The following is a 15,427-nucleotide window of genomic DNA, read 5'->3' on the forward strand; positions in this document are numbered from 1 at the left end:
TAAAAAAACACACAGTAAAAGCCAGTTCCTGCCCCCCACAACCCTACATCTAAACAGCCAAGACAAACAAAGGGTAGGAGAAAGGAAGTATTTGTTTTTCCAACTAGCTGTACCAAGGATACAATGGGTACAATGAGGAGATAGAGTTCCACATTTTACATATCGAAAAACCTGGTGAAGAGCATATGGCTCTGACATCTTGCAGAATGTTAGTCACTGTCTCAGATATACTGGGGCCTTGGAAAGAATGTGATCCAAGCTACTGAACAGTTAGCTGGTGAGAGAAGTTCTGGAGTTAATTGTATGTTTGTGGTGGCAGCTCCCATAGCACTGATAGTCCAGCTCAGCAAGAGCAGAGTCTTCAGGACAATGAACTATGCAACTTTACCTCTTCCTAAGTATTTTAATGATGTGGATGCATGAAGGATGGGATGGAGTTTGATTTTTGGATCCTTTGTTCAAGCCCTTGTATTTTAACAAGATCATGCTGGAGCTGAACCAGCTGGTTGATAAATACTGAAATAAAGACACAAGGGGGAAAAGCCCCATTATCCAGTCCTTAGCCTGTCATGAAATTTAAAGTGTGAGGAACTACTGAAGAAAGATCAGACCTGACTCTTGGACTCTAACAGTGATCAATGCTGCTGGGACTAAACCTGCACTGTCGCTCACCAGGCCTATGCACAGGAAACCACAAGAGCTCACTAAAGGAGTGAAAATACAGTGCTAATGAACTCCCGCATATATTGCAAATTTGGCTTTCTTTGCCCGGATCTCTGCCCAGTGCTGCTTCCTCTGTGAGGCATTTCCACTGCGCTCAGATGTGATAGCTGATCAATGCTGGCTCTTGCTTAAAAACACAAAGGATTTTTATATATTTTTAAATTTCATCAGTCCATGCTCTATAACCCCAAGAGCAACATGCTTGTGAAAGGTACTTTCTTAGCTATAGCTTTCTTTACTACCATAGGTGGAAAGTTAGAGTCTTGGCAGCTGGAAACATGGTGTGTAAGTTTTAGAACCTCCACTATATTGTTTGTTTGTTGTTAGTTTCTAGGAGTGTCTTCATTGTGCTAGGCACTTCCAAACATCATAGAAAATATTTTCCTAAAAGGGTTTACAGTCCACAATGCTTGTGTATCCCTTGTGAAGTTTGGGGGTGGGGTATATTTGTTTTACAGAGCTTGCATGTGCACCACCTTTCAGATACATCAGGCATCTGCATATACTTTTAGTCTAGGCAAATACTGAGCTGGAAACCAGGAGCTGATGTGCAACATCTTTCGCTGCTATTTCTATTTCTGTGCGGTTCCTAGTTCTTATTGAGCAAAGCCTCCTATACCCTTACTTAAGCAGCAGTTGAGTATCAATCCTTTGCAACCTTTTATAGGTAAGTTAACTGAGAGGTTGTACAAAGTCATAGCTGGCAGAGATGGGACTAGAACCATTGGCTCTAAGTACCCATCACATGGCCTTTCAGAATGAATGTACCGTATTGACAGGCTTGGCGCTGCTAAGTGTAACCACTAGAACATAACTCCCACCCACAGTAAGGGGCAACAGTTACTCCTGTCTAACAAATAGTGATCTAACCCACTAGCAAAGTATGTGCCACATCTACCTCTAAAGGCTGCACAACAAAGAAACTAATACTTACTCCTTCTGTTCAATTGGTAGCAGTCTGTGTTCAGATCCTCCTGATGGGGATGTGTGGTTCCATGTGACGGAATTTCTGATTTTATCCAGTTTTCTTTATGAAATAATAATTTATTTGACTTCCCCAGAGGGAAAATATCCTTTAAAACAAGTGTTACAGTTTTAAAACATCGTAATTGGTCAGTTATGAGTGACACACAACAAAACAGATGGGTCACATTTCAGCCACTTATCACACATGAATGGTTGTTACTCATAAGCAGGCTTGAAGGCTGAGAGGTGTGATGGGAATGGCTAGAGTCACAAAAGGATGAAGACATCTAACTGCCTCTTAGGTGCATAAGTCCAACATTTAGATGCCACTGACATTCTGAAAACCCCTGTTCAGCTGCTGCCTCACCCTCTAGGCTCCTAAATCCCCCTAGGTGTCTACATTTCTGCTGGAAGATATGGGCAAAACTGACCAAATTCTGATGCTACCTCACAGCTAATAAGCTGCTCTGAGCCCTCCTTCATGCTTAAGCCCCAGCAGGATTCTCAAACTCTGTGTTCCCCCACCTATCTCACCTGTGGTACCTGCTCCTGTAGGCATGGTCAAAAGGTGACTGGGATGAGTAGGTCCACACAGGGAATGTATGAGTCACAGTCTAGTGGTTAGGCTGCTCACCTGAGAGGTAGAAGACTTGGGTTTAAATCCTCTTCTTCCTGATTTGGAACAGGGATTTGAACTCAGCTCTCCCATATCCCTGGGGAGTACCCTAGCCAATGGGCTATAGCATCACTCTTTCTTTGGTCTAAGGATATATAAACAGGTTTGCCACATCCCAGGTGATTGCTCTACCCACTTGGCTTTTGGGTATAATGAGGCAGCAGCTCTATTTCTGTGGGTTTTTTTATGAGAGAGGGACAACCTGGCTTAGGTGCCTAACTCCAGGAGAAGGTTTATGGCTGAGAAACCTGAGAGGAGATAGGTGTTTACGGCCCTGATCAATGGGAATTAGACACCTAACTACTAGGGCTGTCAAGCAATTAAAAAAATTAAACGCGATTAATCGCGATTAATCACACTGTTAATAATAGAATACCATTTATTTAAATATTTTTTGATGTCTTCTACATTTTTCAAATATATTGATTTCAATTACAACACAGAATACAAAGTATACAGTGCTCACTTCATATTTATTTTTTGATTACAAGTATTTGCACTTTAAAAAAACAAGAAATAGTATTTTTCAATTCACCTAATACAAGTACCATAATGCCATCTCTTTATCATGAAAGTTGAACTTACAAATGTAGAATTATGTGTAAAAAAAAAAAAAAAACTGCATTCAAAAATAAAACGTAAAATTTTAGAACCTGCAAGTCCACTCAGTCCTACTTCTTGTACAGCCAATCGCTCAGACAAACAAGTTTGTTTACATTTGCAGGAGATCAATCTGCCTGCTTCTTGTTTACAATGTCACCTGAAAGTGAGAACAGGCGTTCTCGTGGCACTGTGGTAGTCGGTGTCACAAGATATTTACGTGCCAGATACACTAAAGATTCACATGTCCCTTCATGCTTCAACCACCATTCCAGGGGACATGCGTCCATGCCGATGATGGATTCTGCTCGATAACAATCCAAAGCAGTGCAGACCAATGCATGTTCATTTTCATTATCTGAGTCAGATGCCACCAGCAGAAGGTTGATTTTCTTTTTTGGTGGTTCAGGTTCTGTAGTTTCCACATCGGAGTGTTGGTCTTTTAAGACTTCTGAAAGCAAGCTCCACACCTTGTCCCCCTCAGATTTTGGAAGGCACTTCTGATTCTTAAACCTTAAATCTCACATTGGTACCTTCACATTTTGTCAAATCTGCAGTGAAAGTGTTCTTAAAATGAACATGTCATCATCCGAGACTGCTACAACAAGAAATATATGGCAAAATGCGCGGTTTAAACAGAACAGGGGACATACAATTCTGCCTTATGAAGTTCAGTTAGAAATTTAATTAATGCTTATTTTTTTAATGAGCGTCATCAGCATGGGAGCATGTCCTCTGGAATGGTGGCTGAAGCATGAAGGGGCATATGGATGTTCAGCATATCTGGCATGTAAATACCTTGCAATGACAGCTACAAAAGTGCCATGCGAACGCCTGTTCTTAGTTTCAGGTGACATTATAAATAAGAAGAGGACAGTATTATCTCCCTTAAATGTAAACAAACTTGTTTGTCTTAGCGATTGGCTGCACAAGAAGTAGGACTGAGTGGACTTGCAGGCTCTGAAGTTTTACATTGTTTTGTTTTTGAGTTCAGTCACGTAACAAAAAAAAATCTACATTTGTAAGTTTCACTTTCACGACAGGAGATTGCACTACAGTACATGTCTGAGGTGAATTTAAAAATACTATCTTTTGTTTAGCATTTTTACAGTGCAAATATTTGTAATAAAAATATATACTTTGATTTCAATTGCAACACAGAATACAATATATATATGAAAATGTAGAAAAACATCCAAAATATTTAATAAATTTCAATTTGTATTCTATTATTTAACAGTGCAATAAAAACTGCGATTAATCACTATTAATTTTTTTGAGTTAATCACATGAGTTAACTGCGATTAGTTGACAGCCCTACTAACTACCTTTGTGGATCTGGGCCCTAAGCCTCACCTCTTTCCTCTGCATTTCTGTCTTGGCTCATTTAAGTGGCTCCCCATTCAGCATGCTGACTTCTAAGAATCCTTTTCTTAGGTGCCTAACTCTCCCCATCCAATGCATGGGAAGCCAGGATGAGTTATTACACTGATTGAATCTATTTCCCCATGTTAAGTATCCTCACACCTCTTGTCAACTGTCTGAAATGGGCCTTCTTGATTATCACTACCAACGTTTTTTTTTCTCCTGATGATAATTGCTCATCTTAATTAATTAGCCTCTTAGAGTTGATGTGGCTACTCCCACTTTTTCATGTTCTGTATGTGTGTGTGTATATATATAGCTCCTTACTATATGTTCCATTCTATGCATCTGAAGGAGTGGGCTGTAGCCCACGAAAGCTTATGCTCAAATAAATGTTAGTCTCTAAGGTGCCACAAGTACTCCTGTTCTTTTTGCAGATACAGACTAACATGGCTGCTACTCTGTAACTGGGTGGCAGGGTATCCAGGCACTGGGTGTTGCAACACCTACGTTTTCTTTGTGAATCCAGCCCTTAGTGAAACAGTGGCCATCTTCCCTGATGGTAGTTGATGGCGTTAGTGCTATCTGAATTATTGGGAGATGGCAGCCATCTTTACTAGGGGCAGGCTTCCTTTTTACATGGTAAAACTAGTGAAATGGCAGCCAGCTTCCTTAAGAGAAATCTCATCCCTGTAGGAATGGTTTTTGAGGTTCTCAGAAGCATGGCTTTAGTATCAAGGTTTATATGTAATTTGTCAAAATGCTAGAAATCATGCCAGTATCTCTACAGCAACTGAGCTAAAATGAGAAATGAAGCAAGGTTTTTGCTTCTGGCTGTTTGATGTGGCTGCATCAGGAGCTCTTTAATGAGCTGAAAATCCAAAAAGGAAGCTTACAAAAAGTGGAAACATGGAGAGATTGTTAAGGATAAGTTCAAAAGAATGACCAAGCATGAAAGGACTAAATCAGAAAGGCGAAGGCACAAAATTAGTTGCACCTAGCAAGAGTATAAAAGGCAATAATAATAGGTTCTATAAATATATGAAGGGCAACAGAATAACAAAGGAAAGTATAAATCCACCATTTAGTGGGGAAGGAGAACTAATGATAGACAACACCAAGAAAGCAGAAGTGTTTAATGGCTACTTTGTCAGTCTTCACTTAAAAAATTAACTGTGGATGGCTGCTTAATACAATTGGTATTAACAGCAAAGAGGAGGGAACAGGTTGAATACATTTAACATATCAAAATATCCTTTAAGTCAACAGGGCCTGACAAAATTCAATCTTGGTTACTCAAAGAAGTAGCTGAAAGCAATCTTAGAACCCTTAGCGATTATCTTTGAGAGCTCATGCAGGAAGAGTGAGGTCCCAAAAAATTGCAGAAGAGGAAATATAGTATTTATCTTTAAAAAGGGAGAACAAAGAAGACCTGGATAATAACATACTAGTCAACCTAACTTCAATTCCTGGAAAGATGCTGGGACACATTATTAAACAATCAATTTGTTAGCACCTAAAGGATAATACAGTGATAAGGAATAGGCAACATGGATTTGTCAAGAACAAATCATACCAACCCAACCTAATTTCCTTCTTTGATTGGGTTACTGGAGGGGAGGGGGGTATCTTGATTTTAGTAAGTCTTTAGACAGTGTCCCATATAATATGCTCATAAGCTAATTAAGGAAATGTAAAGATGAAATTACTAGAAGATGGGTGCAAAACTGATTGTAAAACCATACTCAAAGAGTAGTTAGCAATGTTTCACTGAGAGGACATGTCTAGTGGGATCCCACAGGGGTTAGTCCTGGGTCCAGTACTGTTCAATATTTTCAGTAATGCCTTGGATAATGGAGTGGAGAGAATGCTTATAAAATTCACAGATGACACCAAGCTGGGTGAGGTTGCCAGCCTTTTGGAGGACAGGATCGGAATTCAGATGACCTTGATAAATTGGAGAATTGGTCTGAAATCAATAAGATGACATTCAATGAAGACAAGTGCAAAGTACTACACATAGGAAAACAATCAAACGCACAAATACAAAATGGGAAATAACTGGCTAGGCAGTAGTACTGCAGAAAAGGATCTGCAGGTTATAGTGGACCACAAATTGAATCTGAGCCAACACTGTGATGCAGTTGCAAAAAAGGCTAATATCAGTTTGGGCTGTATTAACAAGAATGTCGTCTGTAAGACTCAGGAGGAAATTGTCCAGCTCTACTCTGCATTGGTGAGGTGTCAGATGGAATATTGTGTCCAGTTTTGAGTGTCTCCTTTTAAGGATATGGACAAACTGGAAAGAGTCCAGAGGAGAACCACAAAAATGATATAAGGAAAAGATATGGAAAACCTGACCTATAAAGAAAGGTTAAAACAACTGGACATGTTTAGTTTTGAGGAAAAAAGAACAAGGAGGAACTGATAATTTTCAAACATGGGAAGAGCTGTTATAAAGAGGATGGTGATCAATTGTTCTTCTTGCCCAATGACGGTAGGACAAGATGCAGATTTTAAAAATAATTGCTCTAGTCAGAGACTTCAACAAGCAGATGTTTGGAATATGCAGCAGAATCCGGGCAGTATTCTGGCTATTAGATTAATGAGGAGAAATTGTTATGTTGGCAGTTTGACCCAGTGATACATAGAGAAGTATTTTGAAAAATGGATCAGAACAAATATAAACCCTATTTGTGTGTGGTGAAGAGAGAGAGCGCATTAGAAATTTTGGGGAATTATGTGAAGTGTGATAACTCTATTAGAAGTACTAAAGAACTGATGCCTGATGATTGTAAGTGAGAGTTCTTGGTTATTTATATTGTTCCTGGGTAGAGCTGCTGGGCTCCATCACTCATCTATTTAATCTCTTACAAAACTGCATGTATATTTTGCGTTCGGTACGTGCCAAGAATGTTTGGTGTATCTACACTTGATCTATAAAACTATGGATTATATACTTATGTGATCCTCGGTGAATAAATACATTTGTAGATTGGTTAAGATTAACTAAGTGGCCTGATTTGAAAAATACTTTCCAAGATAAAGTAGGCCGGGAAAGAACCTAGTGGTAAAATTAGTAAGGTAATGCTCCCTGGATTCAATACAAAGAGATTTCCTAATGAAATTCCAATCAGATACTGGTGATAATGCTTATCCAATTGGCAAATCTCATTTGGTAGATTTCAGTTTTCACATCTAACTGGCACCTCAGAAAATTCATATCATGCTTCTATAACCCACACACCTCCTGGGTCTGGTGCTCTGTCCCGTCTAGTGGCACCGCGACCACTTAGAGAGAGAGATTAATGAGTCTGTTCTACAGCCTTAGCTAATAGTCATGCAGTAGAGGCACATGCATTTAGCTCCAGAGATCCCAGATTTGGTCCTGTCCGCCGACAAGCAGGGTCTGGAGGAGATTGGCCGATGGGGTCTCCTGTGACTGTGGGGCCTATTTCCGATCCTCTGTCTGTTCATGCATCCGGGCAGAGTTCCTCCTTGATGCCTTTGAGGAGCAGTGGGCGCTGTCCGACGTTCTCTGCTCAGTGTCCCAGTCAGGTTCCCTTTGTTTGACCCTTGACCGCACTCCTGTTCCTGTTATTTCATTAGTTGTCCCCCGGAATCATTTGGTTTCCAGGCCCAGTGGATCCCCCCCCTTAGGCTGTGGTGAGGTCCTTTAGCAGTGGGTGGGTGGAGGATCCCAATAGGACAAGCAGGGTCTGTCGGCGTTACACTTACATAATTGAATAGCAATAACAAAGTCCCGACCAGACTTTTTGGAGTCTCTGGCACTTCTCTCTTTTCGGGATAAAAACTCGGCTTCCAGAAGAGTGAGAGGTTTTTTTTTTGTTTTTTTGTTTTTTGTTTTTAGACCATCTTAATTTCCTTTGACACCCCTCCTACCTAATGAACCTCTAACAGTGTTGTCACTCGGACTATGCTTGCTGTGCACTAGATCTCATTTTCAGAGAATGCCAGCCTTCAGCACAACAGTCTAGTGGTATGTGGCCAGGTGCAGCAAGTTATAGTTTCCCATCTAATGACCAGTTCAAACATAGTTTTGCGGTAAGGCGTGATCATGCCCGCAACACATGATACTTGGACTAGGTCATTGTTGGGATATTTTGCTCTGTTTTATTAAACTGTCCTCAATTTGAACTGGCTGGTTAGAGCAATAAAACTCAGCACCTGTGAGAAGTATATCAGATGCTGAGGGGACCTTTGTGCTTAGGTTAAGCCTGATATCTTGGGTCTGGGATTTACAGCCTTGGAGAGTTGAAGCTATAATACTGCATTTGTTGGAAAAAATCAAGCTGCTAAATCCATTAACGCTCCAGTTTTAAGGTATCAAATTCAGCATTTTTTTTTTTAGTTTCCAGCCCAATTCATTTCCAACAGAAATACATTTTTAAAGAATCCGCGTAGTTTTCCTACAGAGTCTGTGGCTATAATACCTACTTCGTAGAAGGGTTTGGAAGCTTAATTAATTTGTTTGTTAGACATTTGTAAGGAGCTTTGAGATTTTTGGATGAAAGGCACAATGTATGTGCAAATTATTATTACAAAGGCCCTCTTATTTAAAATGCCAACGTTTTCCCTCTCCTCTCTGTGAAGACAATGGAGAGTAGGTCTGTTTGGTACAAGTTTTTCAGACAGGAGAACTGAAGGAACCGATCAGCCAATTGATGAGATTTTTTTTTCAGAAGTTAAACTTACAAACGTAGTGCGTGTTTGCCAGTCAGGAATTTTGGGTTCAGCCTGCCCTGTGCCTGTGAGCAGTGAAAGGAAAAAACTGGTTGAAAACATCATGTAATGACTTAGCTCAGCTGATCACAAGCTACAATTTTCTGTCACCAGGAGGTACAGAAAGCAGCCAAAAGTCTTCTGTTCCTAGCAACTTTTCTTAGTAACACTGTCCTATGCCTGTGGGGGCTTTTATGTGGCAGCTCAGCCACTTGTTAGTGGATTGGATTCTTGGCTGGCGGCTGCTCTTAGATGATATAATGGTGATCCAAGTTCTTTGAGTTATGTGGTATATTGCACAATATATTTCATGCAGTCGTTTGAAAATAATCATGTAATCTCTTTAGGGTACTTCTGTTTTTTCATACCTTTTAAACCACATCGTCATTCCTTGGGACTCTTACTGCTTCAGTATCTGATTCCTAAAGTGTTTTGGAGACAGGATAAACTTACATTTGTCTTCTGGTCAGCCATGGAACTTTAATAGCCTTTAGACTAGTTTTAGAATGCTGAGGTGCAATTCTGTGGCATTTCAACCCAGGTGAAACAATCAGATTGTTTACAATAGTGACAGTGAATGTTTCCTTCCATAGAGTCATGTTAAGACAAGTAAAATAGCCTATCTAACTTCTCTTTCTCGTTCTCCTTCAGTTTCTTACCGAGATGGAATCTCGAGAGCTGAGAAGTAAGTAACCTGAGTGAGTGTTGTTTGTATAGATTAAAAAAAACCATTCCTGGTAAGTATCCTTTTTAAAATCTCAGTTTTACCAGGAGCATGGACAAATTTCTCAGAAACGCCAGCAAGACCTTATCTCCCTCTGGTTGTACCTTTTCTAGCTAGTGAGTGTAGAACATCGATGCTTCTGAAGCTTTTTGAATAGTTTCCCAAAGATACTTCTTGGAATCAGCCTGTGCAGCTCATAAAACTCCATTATGAGGCAGAGTGTCGTCACTTCACAGGTAAGACAGTGTAAATAAATAGTAAATAAATTCTCTAGTGCAGTGATTCTCTCCCCCCCCCCACATTTTGATTTAAATTTTTTTGTGGACCCCCAAGCTCCCCTCTCCACCCCTTCCCCTAAGGCTCCACCCCCACCCCACCTCTTCCTGCCCTCACTCCACCCTGCCCCTCCTTTCCCTGCCTCTTTCCACCCCCTGCCCCGAGTGCGCCTTGTCCCTGCTCTTCCCTCTCCCTCCCAGTGCCTCCTGCACACCTCTGAGCAGCAATTCCCTTGTGTGCAGGAGGCGCTGGGAGGGAGGGGGAGGAGTTGAACAGCAGGGCCCACGGACCCCCTGGAGTACCCTCACAGACGCCCAGGGGTCCGCGGACACCAGTTTGAGAAATGTTGCCCTAGTGTAAATAAAACCTATCCCTTTGTCTTTCAGTGTAAGTCAAGAAACTCAAAAGTATTTGCAGTTGCAGATCTCTTGCTGGAATATTGTTAGGCTGAAGTGAGTGCTGCTAGCTTATCAAGCAGGCCAAGCGCTTGTTTCCAATGTACCAGGTTGAAGCATTCACACATTGCTGCTCAAGTTCCAGCATATGCAAGGAAGAATTTGAAAGGTTGCTTTACTTCTGTTTCTACCCGATATGGTATTGCCTCCTCTGTAGAATAGCAAATGCACAAAGATCCACAATATACAGTATAAATAAATGTATTATCAGTATGTGCAGAATTAAAGATACATTACCAGAAACCTAGCCAAGTGTATTGAGGCAGTTCTGCTTTTAATACCTCTAGGAACTGTCTTTTCAGAATGAGTGAAGGTCATTCATGAAGGCACAGTTAAAGGGGAAAGAGAATTGGTGTGGGGGGGAGATCCAGCCCTATTAACTGTGAAAAACAATGTTCTGATTGTAGCTACTCTGTATATGGCAGACTATGGTTCCTGTAAACTTAAGCATTTGTGAATCTGTTAGAGCATCTTAGTTTAAATCTAACTCATTTCCCATATCTCACAGAATTGCCTCTTCTAATGTAGAAAATGTAGCCTTTAGCCATAAACTCTTGACCCGCAAACCCACTGAAAAGGATTCTGCTCTTCTGAGAACTGGAACTTGAATATTGACAAAACGTTGTTCACCTGGATGGCTATGAGGATAAATAAGTTTGGCAAAAGCTTAACATTTACGTGGCTTTTTTTGGTGTCATTAACTCATGGAACTAAAATTTGTTTAGAATGTTTGCTTTTGACACCCCTGGGACTTAGACGATGAGCTCTGAAGAGGAAGGAGTAAAGTATAACATTAGCTCCCTGCAGCAGGTGGACACTGCACAAATCAAGCCGCCTTATCTGAGACTAGCCATGAGAGGCATCAGGCAGGGCAAAGGTTTTGAAGTGTGCTGCTGTCTGTTGTAAGAAATGAGGCAGACCAGAACATATTGCTAGATGTTTAGAGAAGTAAGGAAGATGGCATCTAAAATTTCAGTGATCCGTTTCAGCTAGGTACAACCATTGCCACAGGCCAGACAGTAGGAGCAGAGGGACTCATCAGTATTAGTGAATTAATGCAGTTGATAGGCTGTCTTACAGTCAAAGCCTTTGCAAAGGAGGTTAATGCTGTTATAAATATTGGATGACCACTTGAATGTTTTCACGATTAGAGTGTACCAGGACACAGTACTTTCAGAGACAAAGGAGGAAGGCTAAGGACCTATCTGACGGTCTGATTGTGAAGGCACAATAGCTACCTAAATGAAAATATCCTTCTAAGGATATTTCATGCTGGAAGTGGAGTTCTTGTGTGGGAGGAAATGGATATTATCCGGTGGAAGCTATTGCCAAGATCCTTCCATTATTCACAGGATCAACATACTCTGAGCTCTGGGGAGAGGCACTTCAGCAAACAGGGTTGTAGTCCAGGAGTTATTTCACTATCAGCCTCTGGCACAATGGGTCATTCAGAAGACTTCAGGAGACTGTGAATGGAATATTCACTGTCCAGTACTGTGTTGGGAACTACTGGGGCACTCTACCAGGGAAGTTTGATGTCTGTGAGAATAGAAGCCAGGACTAAGGTCTGGAACACCCTCCCACCTACAACAGGTTGCTTTATAAATTGGGTGTTTGAAGCCTGGGCCTTTGAGGATGTAGCCGTTGAAAGTGGTTATCAATCCCATGCATGAATTTAGCAGCATAACAGCCCTGTTTAGCGCCCTGTGAAGAGAAGCAGTTCAGAGATTTCAAGAGAGCACAAACACTAACAAGAGAACTCCTTGCTGTACCCTCGTGATGACTTTAACAATGGAGACACCTTCCCCTCCCCCTCCCCCTCCCCCCCCAATCAATGTGCAGTTTAGAAACTCTCCTCAGCTCTCCAACTCAGGAGACTCCTAGGCAGGAGAACTTTAGAAAGTGGCTAAAAACAGGAGACAATGGGCCAAAATAGAATGTGTGATAGGTCTGAGTAGATTTAGTGGACCAAAGAATTTGGTTCGTAAACTGTGTCAACATTTGACAGCTAGCAATAGGGACCTCTGGAGAGGGAAAATAAGGATGTCTTGAAGACTTATTCTTTTTAAAAAAGAGGTTAGGAATTGATGTAATTTTTGGAGCGAGAAAGTGAAAAGAGTCACTCCCCCTTCCCCCCCCCACTAAAAATCCAGGCTAGCTGGAGGGTATGAGGCAATGTTGTGAATTTCTGTGTGTGTGGTGTGTGTCTGCTTGTAGAGTAGAAGTAACAGGAAGCAAGGCTTTTAGAGCTTCTGCCAGAAAACCTCAAAGCTTTTGATGGTATTTTAAATGTCAAGTATATTTAAAAAATGAGGAAAGTAGCAGACTTTGTTCCGGGGAAGACAATAGAGACTTGATGGTATTACAGGAAGTCATGTGTGAAAATTACATAGAAGTTCGTGGTATAATACCCTGTAAAAAGCGAGTTCCTACCCCTTTAACTCACACCTCCTTAGGCGCATATTCCAAGGCACATAATAAAGAGTGTGTCATTCTGGTTAAATTGCAGAGTTTAGCATTGCTATTTAAAAAGCACTAAAAAAGAGTCCTTTTCTAAAAGCCTATGGCAGGATCTTCCACATGGCAAAGGTCTTTTTTTTTTTTTTTTTTTTATTAAGGCCGAACTTGTGCTTACTTGTGTGCACTTCACTTTGATTTACAATAAAATCAAGAAAGCTGGTGGGACAAGCCCATCATATCTAGCCTGGAAGATTCTCTGCACACTGGAGAACTAGTGAATGTGAAATAGCTATAGGTCCTATGCAGCAGGTGTACCAACAATTTCTTATCTGTGCACCTTTTGTGGCATTAGATATACTTCAAAATAAGCAAGCAAATAAGAATTCCTACGGTGACTGCTATATCCTGGCAGTATTCTTGGAGTGGTAAAAGCTTAGATTGCATGTTTAGATTGGACATACTGTAGGAAGCTTAGAATCCAAAATGACCCTGAGAATTCTACTTCAGCAAGCTGCCACTCCTTAACTGTTGGCCTTATACCAAACAACGATGATTCTATTTTGGCTGCATTCAAGCACAACTTATTATAATCCACCCAAGACTAAATTGCATTCAGATAATTGGACAGCAGAGACACTGAATTAAAAAGTACAACTGTAACCCTGTTAGAGTATAAAAAATGTATCTAGGGGTCTTGAACTAGTGCCCCTACACACTTTATTCTGCAGCTTTTTAAGTATATTTTTTGTCTTTGCAGAAAGGGTTGAGGAGAGAGTTTGAAGTGATCATGGACCTGCTCTAAAGTCCTGTATTTAATTTTTTTCTTTAAAAATGTTATTCTTTTTCATAAGCATTGGAACAATGCATCACATTTTCATGCCCTGTAGTATTCTGAGGTTGAACAGGGAATACAAAGCTGATTGCATGCAATTTTCAAAATATGCTATCGTCTATCTAAACTAAAAGAGAGAATAACAAACTATCTTCAATACAAAAGACCACTGGGAATGGAGTCTTTGTTTTGTTGGTTGGAAGTATCTATCCTGTTCAAGATTTATGAGTCAGTAAATGGAGAAGGCATCCTGTGAACTTGATGCATGTCTTGCCCTCCTGAAAGTGTCCCATTATATGAATTGCAGAGAGAGGAAGGGAACACTGAAATCACCTTTTTTAAGTGCTCTCTTTTCCTCATTGAGCAGGCTGGAACATGCCAAGTCTCAGGAGTCACCAAATGTTGAAAACTTTATACAGAAGGAGGATGAAATTCCCTTCCGTGCAGAGGGCCAGTACAAGGCTGAGGTGTCACTCCCCCCTTTTGCACAGCAGGACATTTCACCCAGAGAGCTGGCTCATATGGAGTGCTGAGCATCTTTAACACCCATTAGCTTTATCAGGAAATGAAGGGCTTTGGCAACTCTCAGGATGAGGCTCTGAGCTTTTCCTGACAACTTTCTCCAAACTGGCTTAGTTCTTAAAAAAATTCGGTTGGGGCTTGATTCGTACATTCGAAGGCCAGGAAGGACCATTATGATCATCTAGTTTGATCTCCTGTATGACACAGGGCAGAGACCTTCCCATAATAATTTTAAAAAACATCCAATATTGATTTAAAAATACAGTGTTGGAGAACCCGCCACAATCCTTGGTCAATTGTTTCATGGGTTAATTATTCTCACTGTCAAAAATGTATGCCATATTACAAAGTTGATTGAAGTCAACAGGAAAATCCCAATGACAACACTGGCCTGAGGTCCTGATTCTGCAAAGTAATCCTGGGTCTGAGTAAAAAAGGAGTCAGGATTTCAAGATTTAGCCCATTTTTATCATTATTAGTTCAGTTTCACTTTCAGAATTTTGAAGATTATAAGAACCACCTGATCACAGATATTTGGATGCTGATATTATTTTTCTACATGCTGGAAAAAAGCTTACGGTGTTTTTGTCCCAGGGCAAAAAACTTGCAGGAAGTACATTTCCCTTTCTCAAAATAAAGTTAGATAACGATCTGGGTTTTACAAACCATTTTCAGGTTGCTCGGTCCCTATTATGGGCCAGATTCTCTGCTAGTGTAAATCAGCATAGCTCCCACGGTCTTTGGTAATGCTAAATTGAATCTTGAAACCCAGCCATTTTCATGAATTAAAAGGACACAAACATTGTCTTGCAGACATGGCATTTTCAAAGAAGATTTGAATTGCTCTGCTTTCGTAGTGCAAAAACAGGCTCACTGAACCAGCTCACAAGCAAAACAGAAGCACCAAAAAGACAATATACCTTCCTTCCTCAGGGAGATATTTCAGGGGTTGGGGAAACACAGTTTCCTGTGTTCTCACACGGATTTCGATAATCTCTTGGGCTGTTTCAGAAAGAATAGAACACTAAATAACTGTTGAGAATAATGCTGTGTTATTGTGTAACGTGCAGTAGTATGAAACTACC

This window comes from Mauremys mutica, chromosome 1 (genome assembly GCF_020497125.1).
Source record: "Mauremys mutica isolate MM-2020 ecotype Southern chromosome 1, ASM2049712v1, whole genome shotgun sequence".
Taxonomy (NCBI): domain Eukaryota; kingdom Metazoa; phylum Chordata; order Testudines; family Geoemydidae; genus Mauremys; species Mauremys mutica.